We start from the raw sequence: 16,731 nt of genomic DNA, 5'->3' as shown, positions 1-16,731 counted from the left end.
ATCGGCTTGTTGACTGTGAATTGCTATATGATTGTATGTTTATGTGCACATGGTTGTTTGGACTGGAGTTGGGTTGAGGCGGGTCCTGCTTTGTGTTGTAGGCCAAGATACCCAGGGCGGACCGGTTGTCCCGAAGGCCCAGCGAGCGGTCCGGATAGGCTGTAGGCCCCAAGAGGGTGGACCAGACGTGCCGAGGCTCGGAGAGTGGACCAGGCCGACTGAAGGCCCGGTGCGGGCGGACCAGTCATACTATAGACTCAGAGAGTGGACCAGGTGGATTGAAGGCCCGGTGCGGGCGGACCAATCACACTGTAGACTCGAGGTACATGGCTAGACTCGGAGGGTGGACCAGGTGGACTATTGGCCGGTGCGGCGGACCAGTCCCACAGTAGACCCGAAGTGCATGGCTGTTTTGTGATCGGATATGTATGGCATGTTATGCGTGTATGGTATATGTGGTTGGTATTTTGGGAATATCTCACTAAGCTTTCGGGCTTACAGTTGTGGTTTAATGTTTTTCAGGTTCTTCAGGAGACCGTGGCAAGGCGAAGGCGTGATCGTACCGCTCCTCGTGTTTATATTGTGATGAGATTCTGGGAATACTTAAAATAAATTGTATTGAAAACCTTTTTGTAATAACTTTAATGGATTCGGGTTGTTTTCGAAAATTTTAAATTGGTTGAAATTTTTGGTCGTTACACAGTCGGGGTCCTGATCCGCACTAGCTGCTGTGCGCAATCTATCACCGCCCCATTATGGCTCAACCAATCCATGCCTATAATCACCTTGTTCCCCCGCAACGGTATGGGAACCAAATCCACCAAATAGCGCTCCTCAAGTAACCTCAGAACACAATCCCTGAACACTGTTGATGCTCGCACCGACCGATCATCGGCAATCTCTACCTCTAAAGGGCAATCCAACATACCCGAAGACTCAGTAAACATATTGCTAAGCGCAAGGGAAACAAGTGATCGGGTGGCACCCGAGTCGAACAACACCTGAACAGGAATACCGTTCACATGGAACGATCCTAATGCATATACACAGAGTACATATCAATAACATAACATCATAAAAATAAAGTAGAGGGAAAGAATCATACCCGTCACCACATCGGGTGCGGCGCGTGCCTCCTCTGCCGTCAGCTGAAACGCCCGGCTCCTCACCACTAAAGCCTCTGCTTTACCCTGCCGGCCATCAGTAATCCGCAGGGTAGCTGAAGCCGGCGCCTTAACCGGTGGTGATGCTGTCAACTGGGGGCAATTGGCCTTCTTGTGGCCCTCTGGTTGCAGTGAAAACACAACAACTCTGTTGTCTGAATCACAGGTGTAGGGGCGGAACAATCCCTGCTGATATACCCCCACTTGCTGCACCTGAAGCATCCTGACAATCCCAGTCTACATGCCCCCTCATGAGGCCTGCCGCATTTCCTGCAGCGGCTCGGTCTTAACTGGCCTTTCGGCCTACCATCGGATCCCTTGGGCTTCTTCCCTGAAGCCCCTCCTGTCTGTCCCTCCTCTGACTTCCTCTTCCTAATGTGCTCCAGGTCTATCTCCCTCTCCCTCGCCCTGGCAATCATCGAGTCCAGGGTAGGGCAAGCTGAAAAACTGACATGCTCCCGAATATCAGCTCGTAGCATATCATGATAGCGAGTCCTCCTCATATCCTCGTCACCCGCGTACTAGGGCACCAGCAACGCACTCTCCCGGAACTTGGCAGTGATCTCCGCCACAGTCTCTGTTGTCTGTCTCATATCTAGGAACTCCCTGGCCAGCTGCTGAAGCTCGACAGCCGGCACAAACTCTGCCCTGAAATTAGTCAAAAAAGTTCGAGCAGGTCATAGCCTCGACAGTCGAGGCTCCCAACGAGTCACCGAAGGACTCCCACCAATCCCTAGCTCGATCTCTCAAACATCCTGCTGCATACCTCACCTTCGACCACTCAGGGCAGAAGCTAGTCAACTATGCAGACTCAATGTCTGCAATCCATCGTCTGGCAACTATGGGGTCCTTCGCCCCATGAAAATTCGGCGCACCACTGCCCCGAAAGTCCTTGAAGGATAGCGTGAGAGATCCCGACTGGCCAGATGCCATGTCGCTCCTGAATGCCCGGAGGCGATCCTCCATCAACTCCAATATCCCTTCCTTGATCGACCCGAAGATGATGGGGGTCGACTCAAGGATGCCTCTGGTGATCTCAGACGCGATGAACTCGCGTAGCCCCTCATCTACTGGCTCGGAACCTGATCCCGAACCCGATCCCTCTCCTGTACTGCCTACTACTGGCCTCGATCATAGTACCACCATTCTGAAATACAAAAGAAATAACAACTGTTAGCGTTACTGATACCTCTGGAGGGATCACACCTACTATAAGTTCCCCGGTCATATCTTGGCATTCCTCGATTCGGGTATGGATCATCTGCTTTCAGTAGTACGGGCCCATACTACCTTCCACATCTATCCGTACCTTCTCCAAGGACTGTCTCGACTCGACCAGGTCCCTTTCACTACCGCTGATCTCTGCTACTCTTATCCTAGGCTTACCTTAGGAAACCTCTGACTCCACCCAACCCAGTCCTCAGCTGCTGAAGGCCTCTTGGTGATGCCAATTAGCTATTACCTGAATACAATCACATGTGACGAGGCTCGAATAATCCTTCGAGTAAGGGACTCATCCCTACCACGGTTAGGACTCAAACAAGAGCTACGCAATAGGGTCAAATCAAACACTCTGAGATTATTCAACCCTGATCACATGTGACTTTTACGTATTCACCTAACAGCTAAATCCCATCACTTCAAAGCCCACATAGCACAAAGCAAACAACATTTGGACATAAAGAAAACAATCTCAAGCAACTCTATCCTCGTAGGGAAAAACTGAACTAGCATACAATGCTAAACTCGCACTATCAGGCATAACCTAAACAGGCCATCCTACTGCTGTCTACTCAATTCTAGCATGAAACTTTTCACACACTAAAGCACATAAAGCAGGCACATAAGGCATCACTCCTAGATCCTTAGTCCTATTCTAGCATGCTGTTCTACTGAAACTAATAAGCATAACATAAGCTTGTATGGGTACTTTGGGGAATACTTACTTGAGCTTGGCCGGTCGCGCACATCACACACTTTGTTCTTTCTTAGAACCCATTACTAGCATTTTAGAAAACATTTTCTTTTTTCCAAAATCTTTTAATCCCTCGATTTGAGTTCAAACACCCCGAAGGTGTGTTCGAATCCCTCAAACCAGGGCTCTGATACCAACTTGTAACATTCCAAAAATACGAGCCAAAAATTTCGTTTTTAAAACATGTACTTAGCAAAACATTTAGGAATAAATCATTCAATGATCATTTCAATTCACAAAAGATGTTGCACGAAGGAAAACATTGTCATAATCATAAAAGTGTCAGAGTACAATTTCCCAGGACAAATTCAGAATGCGGAATACAAGCAGGTGTGTGATGTACCGCTACCGCACCAGCTCCTTCCCCTTCAAAGAAGAGGTACTTGAAACCAAAACTGAAAACTGTAAGCACGAAGCTTAGTGAGTTCCCCCAATATACCACATACCATACAATCACATATCATACATACTGCCGGGCAATTCTGGGGTGCCCGACCTACCTGGTACGACCATTCTAGGGTGCCGACCTACCCGTGTCAAGCCATTCTGGGGTGCTGACCTACCCGTGTCAAGCCATTCTGGGGCGCTGACCTACCCATGTCAACCCATTCTTGGGTGCTGACCTACCCGTCGGTCCTAACAACCGACCCTCGGGGACTATTCCCCTCCTACTACCACTATCACATATAACATATCATACCAGCATATATCATATCATCACATACTGTCATACATATATGGGGTGTCTGACCTACCCTTCGGCCTGAAAAACCGAACTCTACTACTATCATATATAACATATCATGCCAGCATATAACGTATCAGGTAGTAGCAAACCTAGATGATATCACAAAGACAATCATCCAACATACAACTCCTACTGGTGGGCCGGCATTGTGGCCATAGACCCACCGCTACTGGAAGGTAACTCACCTCGAAATAGCTGCTGATCTGTGTGGGAATTGACTGTCCGCTGCTGCTGCCGCTCCAGAAATCCTCCGGCTATAATTCCCACAAAATACTCAGTCAAATACTGCTAACCGACTTCAGGGTAAATTGACCATTTACCCTTAACAAATCAAGAGTCAAGTCACAGTCAACTGCCAGTTGACCAGACTCGCCGAGTTGGCTTGCCAACTCGCCGAGTCCCTATCCCTTTGTCTGACCATGAGCCCGTCTCCACTCGTCGAGTTAGGCATTGACTCGACGGGTTTTTCCTTCTAACCAAAGCCCAATAGTCCTTCATCCTACTCGCCGAGTTGTATGAACAACTCGCCGAGTTCATCTTCATCCAAAGAACACTCTAAGCTGTGACTCGCTGAGTTGTTCTTGAGACAAGAAGATTGCCTTGAACTCGCCGAGTCATGGCATTGACTCGCTGAGTGACTTCATGAGTGAGTCTGGCTTCCGACCCACTGAGTCACACCCAATGACTCACTACTCCCAACCCGCAAATGCGAAAAGGGGGAAACTCGGGGATTCACGACTCAACTCGCCGAGTCAGATGAACGACTCGCCAAGTCGGCCACATGCAAAAACTATACACGCGATTCTGCTTGGATCCAGCTCATGCCATTCATAGATCTGGGTTTCTAGGGCATGAATAACACATAAACGTTTTACGTGTAAATAGTCACCAATAATCACCAATAAAGGTTTTAGGGCTCAAAATGCACCAAAAGAGTAGATCTAGGGCTTTCATGCAATATGGCTCCATAAAGACAGTAGATCTAAGCTCCTGGAGCTCAATCTCACCTAGATCTAGAGGCTAACCACTTATTACAACCCACAAAGCACAAACAAGCTTGGGGAAAGGCTCAAGAAGGACTTCCATGGAGCTAAAAGGGACTATAAGCATAAAAACAGAGGGGAAATCGAGTTATACCTTAAGGAAAACACTGAGATAGCTCAAAGATGCCTGGCCTCCTCCTCTTCTTCTTGATCTACTCTCCTTCCCACTCCAAATCTTCAAGAAAACACACCAAATGCTTCAAACTCATAAGGAACAAGGCTTGAACGAGGTATAGAGCTCTAAGGGTGAATGGGGGCGAGCTTGGGGCGGAAAAAGGGGTTTAAATAGGGTGCAAACCCTTGAAATTTAGGGTTTCATCAGACAGTAGTGACTTGCCGAGTCGCCAACTTAAACGTGTTCCGGATCCCGTCCCTACTCGGCGAGTCGGACCTACGACTCGCCAAGTCCAAGGCTAAAAAGAAAAACACTAAGATAAATTTTACGTACCAGGAACCAGGTGCTACACCTGATGTATGTTTTGGGATCATGAGACTCCTTTAAGATTCAGGATCCTAGATAGGTTTAAGGGTCATGACCCCTAACAATTGCCCTAAAATTATAGCTGCAAAATAATTGAATTAATTTTAAGTATTTAAAGTTTATAATCTAATTCATTGGTAATAAAGAATTTGAAATTCAAACTCTAACGGACATAATTGTATACATTCAAAAGATGTGATTATGTTGTCAAATCATTTCTCGATGCTCCGTGATCCGTATAAATAGGGGTTAATGGTTATCGATCTTCTTTTAGCTCTCTTTCAAGCGTTATTGGTTATCTTGAAGGCAAATTTCTTGTCCCTTTCTTCTCATTTTTCTTGTTTGATGATCATGGGTAAAAAGGCATTTCGTTCTCACTCGGTCATCCTTACTCTTCCCGACGAGGACTTCGTAGATCAAAAGATCTTGTCTTACGAAGATATTTTCTCTTTTGATGAGAGCAATACTGAGTGCTTGAAATCGGTCGGAGCTTATCCGGCCGACATCATTTTCAAGTGTTTTGATGCTAAGACCAAACTTTACTTTGTCTTTCCTACATGGGTTTGTTTTCCTGAATATTCTTTCTCCTTGGGCTTGACATACCTTTTTCCTAGCATCATTTTTGAGTTCTCTGAAGTTACAAAGATTTCTTAAATCCATACTATGTATGTGGTCAGGAGGATCTTGTCTTGGATTGATTGATTGAATCAATATAAGGATCTATAAATGGGTTTATCTGAGTTGGCACATATTTATGACCTTAAAACTTTTGGGAATTCTTGTTTCCTGCTCAAAGTCAAAACCAATAAATTACATGTTATTTTGAAATCAAAACAAAACGATGGTGTCTGGAAATAAAAATATTTCTTTGTGAAGCGTGAATCCATCTTCGACAGTGATCTCTTGCCAATGAAATAAGTTAAAAGGGGTAAGATTTGACTCATTACGTTAAGGATCCTGAAATTCATTGTTTCTTATTTTGTTTGATTTTATGCAACCACTAAGTTCGAGGATCTTGCTCATGCTACTGAGGGCACTGAAGAGAAGATTGAGAATTTTCTTGCCTTGCCTGAAATTGAAAGAACCTTCAAGTCTGAGCAACCTAGTTTCCAAGAGAGTTCATCCACCACTCTCCCAATGTCTACTGGTAAGCACATTAATGTCAGTCAAGATCCTATAGAGAAGAAGGAGAAGGAAAGAAAAAAGAGGGTGATGGTGATTCAACCTTGTATGCCCTAATTTTAGATTTGATTATAGATCAAGTGACGGATTTGTATCTCCCGCCTCCCCGTACACCAAAAAAGGTCGCACCATTAAGAATAAAGCCTATTGGAGAATGTTTGAGGCCGCTTACATGTTGAAAATGAAAAAAAACCCTCATTAAAAATGACATCTGTAACACCCGGTTCCTAGAATGTACTTTTGAGGCAGTTCATTCATTTTTGCAGAGGGACTCAACGAGTTAGAGGCCCCAAACTCGTCGAGTAGAAGTGGGAATTGGGACACGGGTTAAACCTACTCGACAGGTTGGGGAGCCCCAACTTGAAGAGTAGGACTGCCAGAGTGAAACCCTAATTTTCAGGGTTTTCACCCTATTTAAGGACCTTAACACCTCCTTGCAGCCTCCCTCATCGGCTCCCTCAGTCCAGTAAATCCTAATTTGTGAGCTTGAGCCTCTTGAGTGTGTAGAAGTGAATAGGGAGTAATTCCTTGGTGATATCTTGAAGGAGGAAGCTTTGGATCCAGGGGTTTCTCTGTTAAGGCAACCATATTAAGGTATAAAGTCTATACCTTGACTATTCATTTCCTAGATCTTTCCATGGAGGAGTTTAGGGCTTTTAGTAGTTTCTTGTGGAACCATTCATGGATGCAAGCATGTATTGGGGTTATAACTTCAGATCTGGTATAAGACTCAAAGTTGCCAACTTTATTGAGTCTTGGCCCTTCTCCATTCCTTAGATCTCTTTTGGAGCTTAGTTTTGGTGTTTTAGCTTCTTGACACCATGCATGGACATAAAGTTAGCTACTTTACGTGGTATTCCAACCTTAGGGGGCAGATCAATGGTTTAGAAGTGTTGAACTCAACATAAAGAGACTAAATGGATTAAGACAAAGGGGACTCGACGAGTTATTCATACGACTCGACAAGTTGGGTCGTAGTCCCCCCAACCTTTTCTGTTACTAAGCGAACTCGTTGAGTCTAGGAGATGACTCACTGGGTTGGCCATGGTTTTAAGTTCGGAATAGGTGAGGACTCGACGAGTTCAAACGAAAAGTCCCGATTTTGTTATAGAGAGGAACTTGTTGAGTTATGGAAGAACTCGACGAGTTGGATCTCGATTCAGGGTTCCTGATTCATGGAACTTGATGAGTTAATGGACCAACTCGACAAGTTAAGTCAACCAGAATGTTGACTTTGAGCAGAATGTTGACTTTGACGTGGACTTTGACCAAGGTTGACTCTTGAAAGGTTATGAAGTACAGAATGGATTCTAGAAGGTTGTCCCATGTAAGGGTTGGAGCCCAATTTGGAAAATTTGGCCATTAGTGGGCTCTTATGGATTTTGGAGTTTTGGACTTGGGCCTTAGCTAAGTATCATGTGGGCCAGGGGTAAAATGGTCATTTTACCCAAGTATGGATTATGAATCATGATATAGAATCCCATTTGCTAATTGGGTGATATTTTGATATTGATATCTCGAAGAGTTGCCATGACAACAACTAAGGATCTATTTCAGTGAAGTTCAGCAGCATGAGGTGAGCTACCTTCCAGTAGAAGTGGGTCGAAGGCACCAATGTCGGCTCACTAGTAAGATTTATAGTAGATATGATTGTCTTTGTGATAATTATTTGGTATGTTACTATCTGTTATGCTTTATGTGCTAGTATGCTATGATATTATGTGATAGTGGTAGGAAGGGTAGATAGACCCCTGTACCAGTCGATAGGGCCGAAGGACTAGGCCAATACCTGGATAAGCTAGGCAGTATATGACTTATGTGTTTATGAGCTAGCTTGTTATATGGTAGAAGTAAGGGTGAAATAGACCCCGGTACTGGTTAAAAGGACCGAAGGGGTAGGCCAACACCCAAATATGCTATGCAGTAGGAGATTTGTATGTGTAAGTTAGGATATTATGAGGTAGGGGTGAAATAGTCCCCGGATACTGGCTGAAAGAGACCGAAGGGGTAGGCCAGCACCCATATATGCTAGGCAGTTACCAGTTGAAAGAGACCGAAGGGGTAGGCCAACACCCAAATATGCTAGGCAGGTTACTGGTTGAAAGAGACCGAAGGGGTAGGTTGTGCACCCAGATATGCCTGACATTATGGGATTATATGGTATGTGGTATGATGGGGGAACTCGCTAAGCTTCGTGCTTAATATTTTATATTTTGGTTTAAAGTACTTCATTTTCAAAGAAAAGGAGTTGGCGATTTCAGCGCATCACACTATGTTTTCCGCATACGAGATCTTTAGGATCACACTCTGATATTGTTTTATGATAACATGTTTTGATTATTGACACTTTGGTTTTGACATGGAATGTTATTATGAATGTTTTCTTATGACAAAATTGTAAGAATGGTCCCTGTGGTATGTCAAAACTAACAAGTTTGGACTCGTAAGGGTGGTCAAAAAGTTTCATTTTATTGCGAGTTTGGTCCAAAAATTTTAAAACTTTTTAAAATGATGGATTTACCCTTGGTATTTCTCTTTTTCAATTTTTTTATTACGTAAATCAAAAAAAGAAAAAGAAAAAATAAAAATACATCTCTCTCTAACACCAAGAAAGTCCAGGCAGCTGTTTTTTTGTTTTCTTTGATCAATCTTATACTATTCATCCATCCCTCCATTTATCAGCCTTTAATATCTCTATGGTCTTGGGATTTTAAAAGAAGCTCATTTAATCCTGTCAAACAACTGATGTTCCAGCTCTCTGAAACGAGGGTTTGCAAGCTTAAACAAATGATCATCCGTCTTCGTTTAGGGTTTTAGTCGCCTGTCTCTCTCCTTCTCCGGCGATGTTGTTACAACTCCAAAACAAGGCTTTACAAGCTAAAACAAGAAGGAAGACTGCACCCCCTTTCCTCTCATCTGCAAATCAACTTCGATCTACCACTGCAAGCCCTTGCAACTAGAAACCACCAACCCATCTACTGTGTAACGCCCGGGTTTCAGAGCTAAGCATTTTTGTCAATGTAATAGTCTAGGTCAACTCTTGTAACTCTTTTTGAAGTAATAAAGATGAAATATTTGAGTATTATGTGAATTATATGTGTTTATTATTTAATTATAAATGTATAATTAATAAAGAATAAAAATGAGCGTCAAAATTAAAGTGTGAGATAATCCCGATATCTCTACATAAAGTTGTAGAATATGTCTCAAGGTTTCCGTGCATATAAGGAACGCCGAAATCCGAGTTATAACGAAGAAGTTATGACCCGTCGAAGTTTCACGACAGAACCGACACGATACCGGGAAGCGTGAATAGTGAATTTACGATAGAGCGAGATTTAGCCTTAGTGATCTAAACGAAAGTCGTAGAATATGTTAAACTAAGAACATCGATAAAAAGAACGCCCAAATCTGACTTCGTATGAAGAAGTTATGAGATTTTAAACAGACCAATCATGTCCCGGCTTGTTAAAAATATAACTTTAAAAATAAAGTCAAAATTAGCCGACGGAGTCTAAACGAAAGTTGTATAGAACGTCAAAAACGGAGTTCGTATGAACGAGTTACAAATTATAATAGCATATTTACGTATTAAAATAAAGTATAAATCATGTATACGTACACATATATATACATATGTATATATCATTAGAAATGTATCGACGATGCGGTCATTATAAGACTAATGTTGAGTTCTTTCGACATTAGTTTAGTACAAATATCATTAAATCCATTTATAATAGTATTATAGAGGGGTGTTTAGTTGTTTATATAACTAAAAGGTCATTAAGTAATTATGGAGGGTAGTTTTTGAAAATTCAATTAGTATAAATAAGAGCCTTGGGCTCTCATATTTCTTGCACCATTCTCTTGATTCAAGAGTCTTTCTCTCCTTATCCCCCGAGCATTTCGGTCCCTCGTGATTCGACTTCTCTTTCTGTAGCTTAGTATAGTAAGGTGAGCGCTAAAGCGCTGCACGAATCTTTCTTAGAAAGATTCAGCGACGAAGTTCTGCCCCTGCAGAGCCCGACTCCTAGCTAAAACCCCCTTGTAAGTAAGTTATGCTTACCTTATTTTAATATAGCTTATATTTAAAATTAGTATTGTTATTATGAACTTATAATAAATATTTAAGCTATTATTATAACTTATATAAGTGTCGTTATAATATTTTTTTTTAACTACTCGCGGTACGGGGAATCTGGTTTAAAGGGCCGCATAGGGTTGTTGGATTTCAGAAGTGCTATATGCCAAAATGGTCCTGCCCTCCGGTGTTTTATGTCTGGCCCCTGTCTGTACATAGTGGTTGGAAAATATTGTTTAACGCTTATATAATAATAATAATAATAATAATACTAAGACTAATAGTTGGTCACGGTAAATATTAGACTAAAATTTAGCGATAATAATGCTAGGTTTCATCGAAGGAAAATAGAATCGTTAGAAGCAAGCGCTGCCCGATTTTGGAATCATCACTTTAACAAGTGAGTGCATAGTTACTTTCAACTTACACATAGATATGAAGTATTTTATATAAATTACGTGCTATGTGTGCATATTATCTGAATACTTGCTATCTATGCTAGATGAACGTTGTTATACATGTTTTCAATGATTTAAACTGTATATGTATTTTATATCTACGAAAATGTTGGGGTAAAACATGGGTAGATGCAATAGGTGATGTGTGATAAAATGATGAGAGGCCTCGATGTTGATGTTGTTGATTCTGTCATCTAGCGGAGTATGGATGACGACCACGGACTCTTCTAGACAGTCCAGTGGAACACTAGCAGGCTCGCAACCTGTAGGTGTTTGTGAACGATATGTTCACCGGTGTACTCCATCCCCCACATGGTTGCCTTTAGGACATTTATTGCTGAGGAATCCCCTTAGCAGTAGTGTCCGTCCCGATGATGATCCTTAGGCTAGGTCCCTTATGATAGGTGTTTAGGGACGTAAAGTAAGGATAACAGGAACGGGTAATCGGGTTATTGTTGATCGATGAAATTAATAAACTTATTTATTGTGGGTTGAAAACCCTATGTGCTCACCAGGCTCCCAAGCCTGACCCACTCAGTTTTATGTATTACAGGTAGTGGCGCATGAGCATAGGTGTGATGTTTTGGACGAGGGATTACGGATATAGGCCTGTAGATATGAAATAATGTAGTAAGGCTTATATTGTACTGTTTATGCTTTTGATCTGTACGAACATGACATCCCGAGTCTTTTAATGAAATACGTTTCTATGGAAATGCTTTTGATAAATCTTTATCATATTTTTGTTTTGGGACAAATTCCGCAACACTTTCATTTAAAATGTAACTCTGATTTTTAAACAAAGCATAAACAAACCGGTCTTTTCTGGCCGTGATTTTGGGGATGTCACATACTGGTTTATCGCTCTGTCGCTAGAAAACCTCATAAGAATCGATCGCCACAGTTATAGGAAACATGAACAACCATATTCTAGGGTATGAATTTAGGTGAGTGTGCATCGATTTTTCAATCTCTTTCATATCGCTACAGTTGCTGGAAAGATAAAAGTCATAAGAAATCCCTCAGATCACACATCTCCATCTTCAGTCGCATCTTCGACGACTGTTCTCCTTCTTCGCCGCCACTACTTAACCTTCGTTGCCTCTCTTTATTCTCTGATGTTGGAGAAGAAGGTGACGAGGTGGATTTGGTTTTTCTTGTCATTTACTGCCCTAATTCAACTTTATGGTTTTATTAATGTGTTCATATGGATTGATACATACTTGTTCAAGATTATCTTCAATTTCTAGGTTTTTTCATATATAGAATTTTTGGTGTTTGTTTAAGTTTTGTATTTTTTCATGTGTTCCTCCAAAAAAAAATTCGTATATAGAATTTTTGGTGTTACAAGTGAAGATCAACCCTACATCTACAAAAAAACGATTTTAGGTTTATGGTTCACATCAGAAATCGATTCAAATTAAGATTAGGTTTTAGAAATCATTTTTTTAGAGATGTTTGTTGAGAAGGAAATATGGAGATAATGGTGTGAGTTCGTTGAAGAAGAAGATGGAACACAATGATTTTTTTTACTTTTTTTTAGAGATGAGTGGTAATTTTTGTTGGTTTCTTATGTGTTACAATGCCAGATATGCAGATGGAGATGGAGGTGGCAGACGATGGTGGTAGTGAAAGATGTTCTTGAGTTCATGAAGATGTTCTTGAGTTTATGATGTTGTTCTTGGGTGTTTATCAAAGACAAACTCAGAGAGAGAGAGAGAGAGATGTATCTTATTTTTGTTTTATTTTTAATTGTTCTTATTTATTGTAATAAAAAAATAGAAAATAAATTAATAAGGGGAAAAATCGTCTTTACAAAAAAAATTCAAATCAAATTGGACCAAACTTGCAGGAAAATGAATCTTTTGGACCATTAATGCTAGCCCAAACCGTTTTGGCCTAAACATGCTAGTTTTAACATAGCGCAGGGACTATTCTAGCAATTTTGTTTTTTCTTAAATTGTTGGTTTTATAATAACTTAATTAAAAATGAAATTTTTTGTCTTGAATTTTGAGATGTTACAACAACATTCTCTTATCCCCATAAACAATTTAAACACGTGGTAGATGTTATGCGCATGAATCAACACATGAATATGATTCAAGGAAATATCAACTGAATCATATCATACTATATTATAAAGGAAACATTTTTTCCTTTCACCACATTCATTTGAAACTCTCATGCATTTTTTTTCTTTCACCACATTCATTTGAAACTCCCATAACTTTTCAATTTCTTTCTAATAATAATTATAAGTTGGTTAATAAGGTTAAATAAATATTAAATTTAAAGTGTAATCATATATAAACTAAATTTCAATATTAAAATAATATATTTACTTCTACTTATAAAGTTATGTTTTTTAACTTTTAACATATTACTTAATTTATTATTTTTAATATATTGTTGGATGTAAAACATTATCATTTTAAAGATATAATTTTGGAACAATTTGTATAAAATATTTAAATTATTAATTTGAATATAACATTACAGAGTCAACTTAAATATAAATTTTATTTTAACTTAAACAACCCAAAGAATATTTTGTAAATAATTAAATGTAAATAATTGTAGTGTCTTTCTCATAAAGATTATAAGTTGCTCAATTTTAAAATAATATCTTTACTTCTACTTATAAAGTTATGTCTTTAACTTTTAACATATTATACTTAATTTATTATATTTAATATGTTGTTGTATGTAAACTATTATCAGTTTAAAGCTACAACTTTTGAACAGTTTGGACAAAATACTTAAATTGCTAAGTTAAATATAACATTACAATGTCAACTTAAATATAAATTTCAGTTCCACTTAAAAAACCAAAGAATATTTTGTAAATAGCTAAAAGTGATAAATTGTAGTGATAAATGCAAAAACTAAATTGTAATATCAATTTAACTAAAATATTTCCTAAAAATATTTTTATAATTGTTAAAAGTTTTAAAATATGTAGCTTAAAATAACTTAAAATAACAATAGTTAAAAATAATTCTATATAAATGATTATATTGTTACATTTAAAATATAAAAACAATGTTTGATGTTTTTAATAATTATAATGATAAAAATTAAAACATTAAGCAAATAGATTTTAAAACAGTAATTAACAATAACAACAACTATAAATAACATTAAACTATATATTATATTTAATTTGATTCATATGTGACTCGCGGGTAGAAGTCATTCAAACAATTAAGATTATATAGTTATAATAGATGCATATATATATATATATATATATATATATATATATATATATATATATATATATATATATATATATATATATTATCATATAGTTCAAAATAATCAATATATTATATCAATTTAGTATACGAATTATTATATCAAATTTAACAACAACGTTATTGCTATATTAAAAAAAAAACATATATTTGTAAAGACTTCAACTATATAGGTGTTTTTGCGCAACGCGCGGACATTCGCTTAGTTCTTACATAAACCATACGGTAAAGTGTTATTCAGAGATCTTGGAAGACCTATCTTAGAGTGAGCTTTTGTTTCATTCCATGAAGGAGTGAGATTAAACAAAGTTTTAAGTAACAATATTGTCTGTCACGTTTTGAATAGCCAAATGAGTGAACGAAATTGACGTTGATTCACTTTTGTTGAGAGGTTGATTTTAGTTTAAATTTTAAGGATTAAAGTTTTTTAGTATAATAAAGACAGTAGGTAATTCATCATTATGTAATGTGATAAATTGGTTTTGCATATTGAGATTATTTAGACTTTTGCAGAATTTGAGCACTTAGAAACAACTTAAAGCTTCGATTTTTAACCATCGATGCGAGTTTACTTTGTCGAAATTGCATACTCACCATTATGTATCATTTTCATTTTATTATTTATTGGTCAGTATTGTGTTTTGTTGTACACACATTACCCATTTATGAAAAAGATTTTGGATTTGAATATTATTATTGTTGTTATATCTATGTTGATTTAATATCATTATCTCATTGGTTGTTTTTTACAACCCTTATTGGAAAAATAAGGGTGAAAGTATGTACTGAAAAAAAAAAAGTTGAATGGTTGAAATGTATGTACTGAAAATTCATGTTGTGTTCCAATTCGTAATTAACAATGATATTAAATACAATGTTGGTTGTTCTTTTATTTAGTTTTCGATTATGATTGTGTCATAAAAGATGTCATTAAGTGTCCGTTATGTTATCCTCTTCTCCCTCTACTACTACTTTTTCTTGTTACTGAAAAGATAACATACAAGTCTAGAAAGGTTTGGGTGGTCTAGAAGAATGCTTATGGTTGTATTGTTGGGAATAAACGTCCGATTTCAGACAAATTTGTTTTAAATACAATGTATTAAACACATACCTCAATAATTTTTGATTTATTGTTTGTTTTTAGACTTTACCGTAATATTTTTCCTACAATCTTAAAACAAATTCATTTGTATGAAATTAACTAGAATTGTCAAAAACAAAATAAATTTGTTTTTCTACAGCTTTTTGGTTTTTACAACAAAGAAAAAAGAACATAATTTTTTCTTTTGTTTTATTACTTACTGCCTAGATTTAACAGCAATAAAAAAATGCTATTTTTTTTGGATCCCCAACTTGTTTTGCTAAAAACTGCTATAGTTTATGAAAAACATCTTAAAGCAACTCTGTTTCTGTGAAAAGCACTTAAAATAGCTTCATTTTTGCACACAACAAGCTCATTTTCACGCAAAACAACTTCGTTTTCTCAAAAAAAAAAAGATTTGAAAACAAATAAAATATTTCTCTCCTCTCTCTTGTCATCCTCATATACACACTTACAAAACTCTTCGACATCATATAGCATTATTGGGACAACCCGATAATGCTCGTGTTTCCTTTTATTTTCAGGCAGTACACTTGATTCAGTAGAAGCAGTTTAGACATTGAGATTGAAACCGATGAAGATCGATGTAAAATCAATATTGTTCAAACTCAACATTTCGAAGTTGATGTGCTCATGATAAAACTAGCACACATAAATGGTGTTTTAAGATATGCGAAAATATTGCCGAAGTACAAAAATTAAAATTGACCAGTAATTCTTGAAAATAAGTAATTAATCATCCACATGATCCACGATATCATGGATTTCATATGATTTACCGTTAATAATTAAAATAAGATATTTAACAAAATTCAGAAGAATCTTTCTATAGACATGGTCCATATTTTTAAATGTAAGCTGATTCGTACATAATATTATGATACGTACATAACAACTTGTTTTAAAATGTTGTATTGAACTATGTAATACATGAATTGTTGTGTACGGAGAAAAAATTGTTGTATATAAATCACTTCCCTTTCTAAATAAAATAAAAGCTAGGACCATAAAAAATTATTTTTTTATATAAAAATGTATTAATATTAATTTTCATTTCTAGAGAATTAAATATTAAAAGTTTTAATATATTCGAAAAAATCGATAAAAATACTATTCCATAATGGATGGTCAACATTCATTCTTGCGTTCCCGATTTCATAAGATAGGTTTTCATTTCATCACATTGTCAATTTTCTATTTAAGATTTTTCATTGTGGGCGTGTTCGGCAAAACTAGC

The sequence above is a fragment of the Lactuca serriola genome, chromosome 8, assembly GCF_051521515.1.
Source record: "Lactuca serriola cultivar US96UC23 chromosome 8, Lser_US96UC23_V15, whole genome shotgun sequence".
In the NCBI taxonomy this organism is placed as follows: Eukaryota; Viridiplantae; Streptophyta; class Magnoliopsida; order Asterales; family Asteraceae; genus Lactuca; species Lactuca serriola.
Note: the sequence above shows the minus strand (reverse complement) of the source record.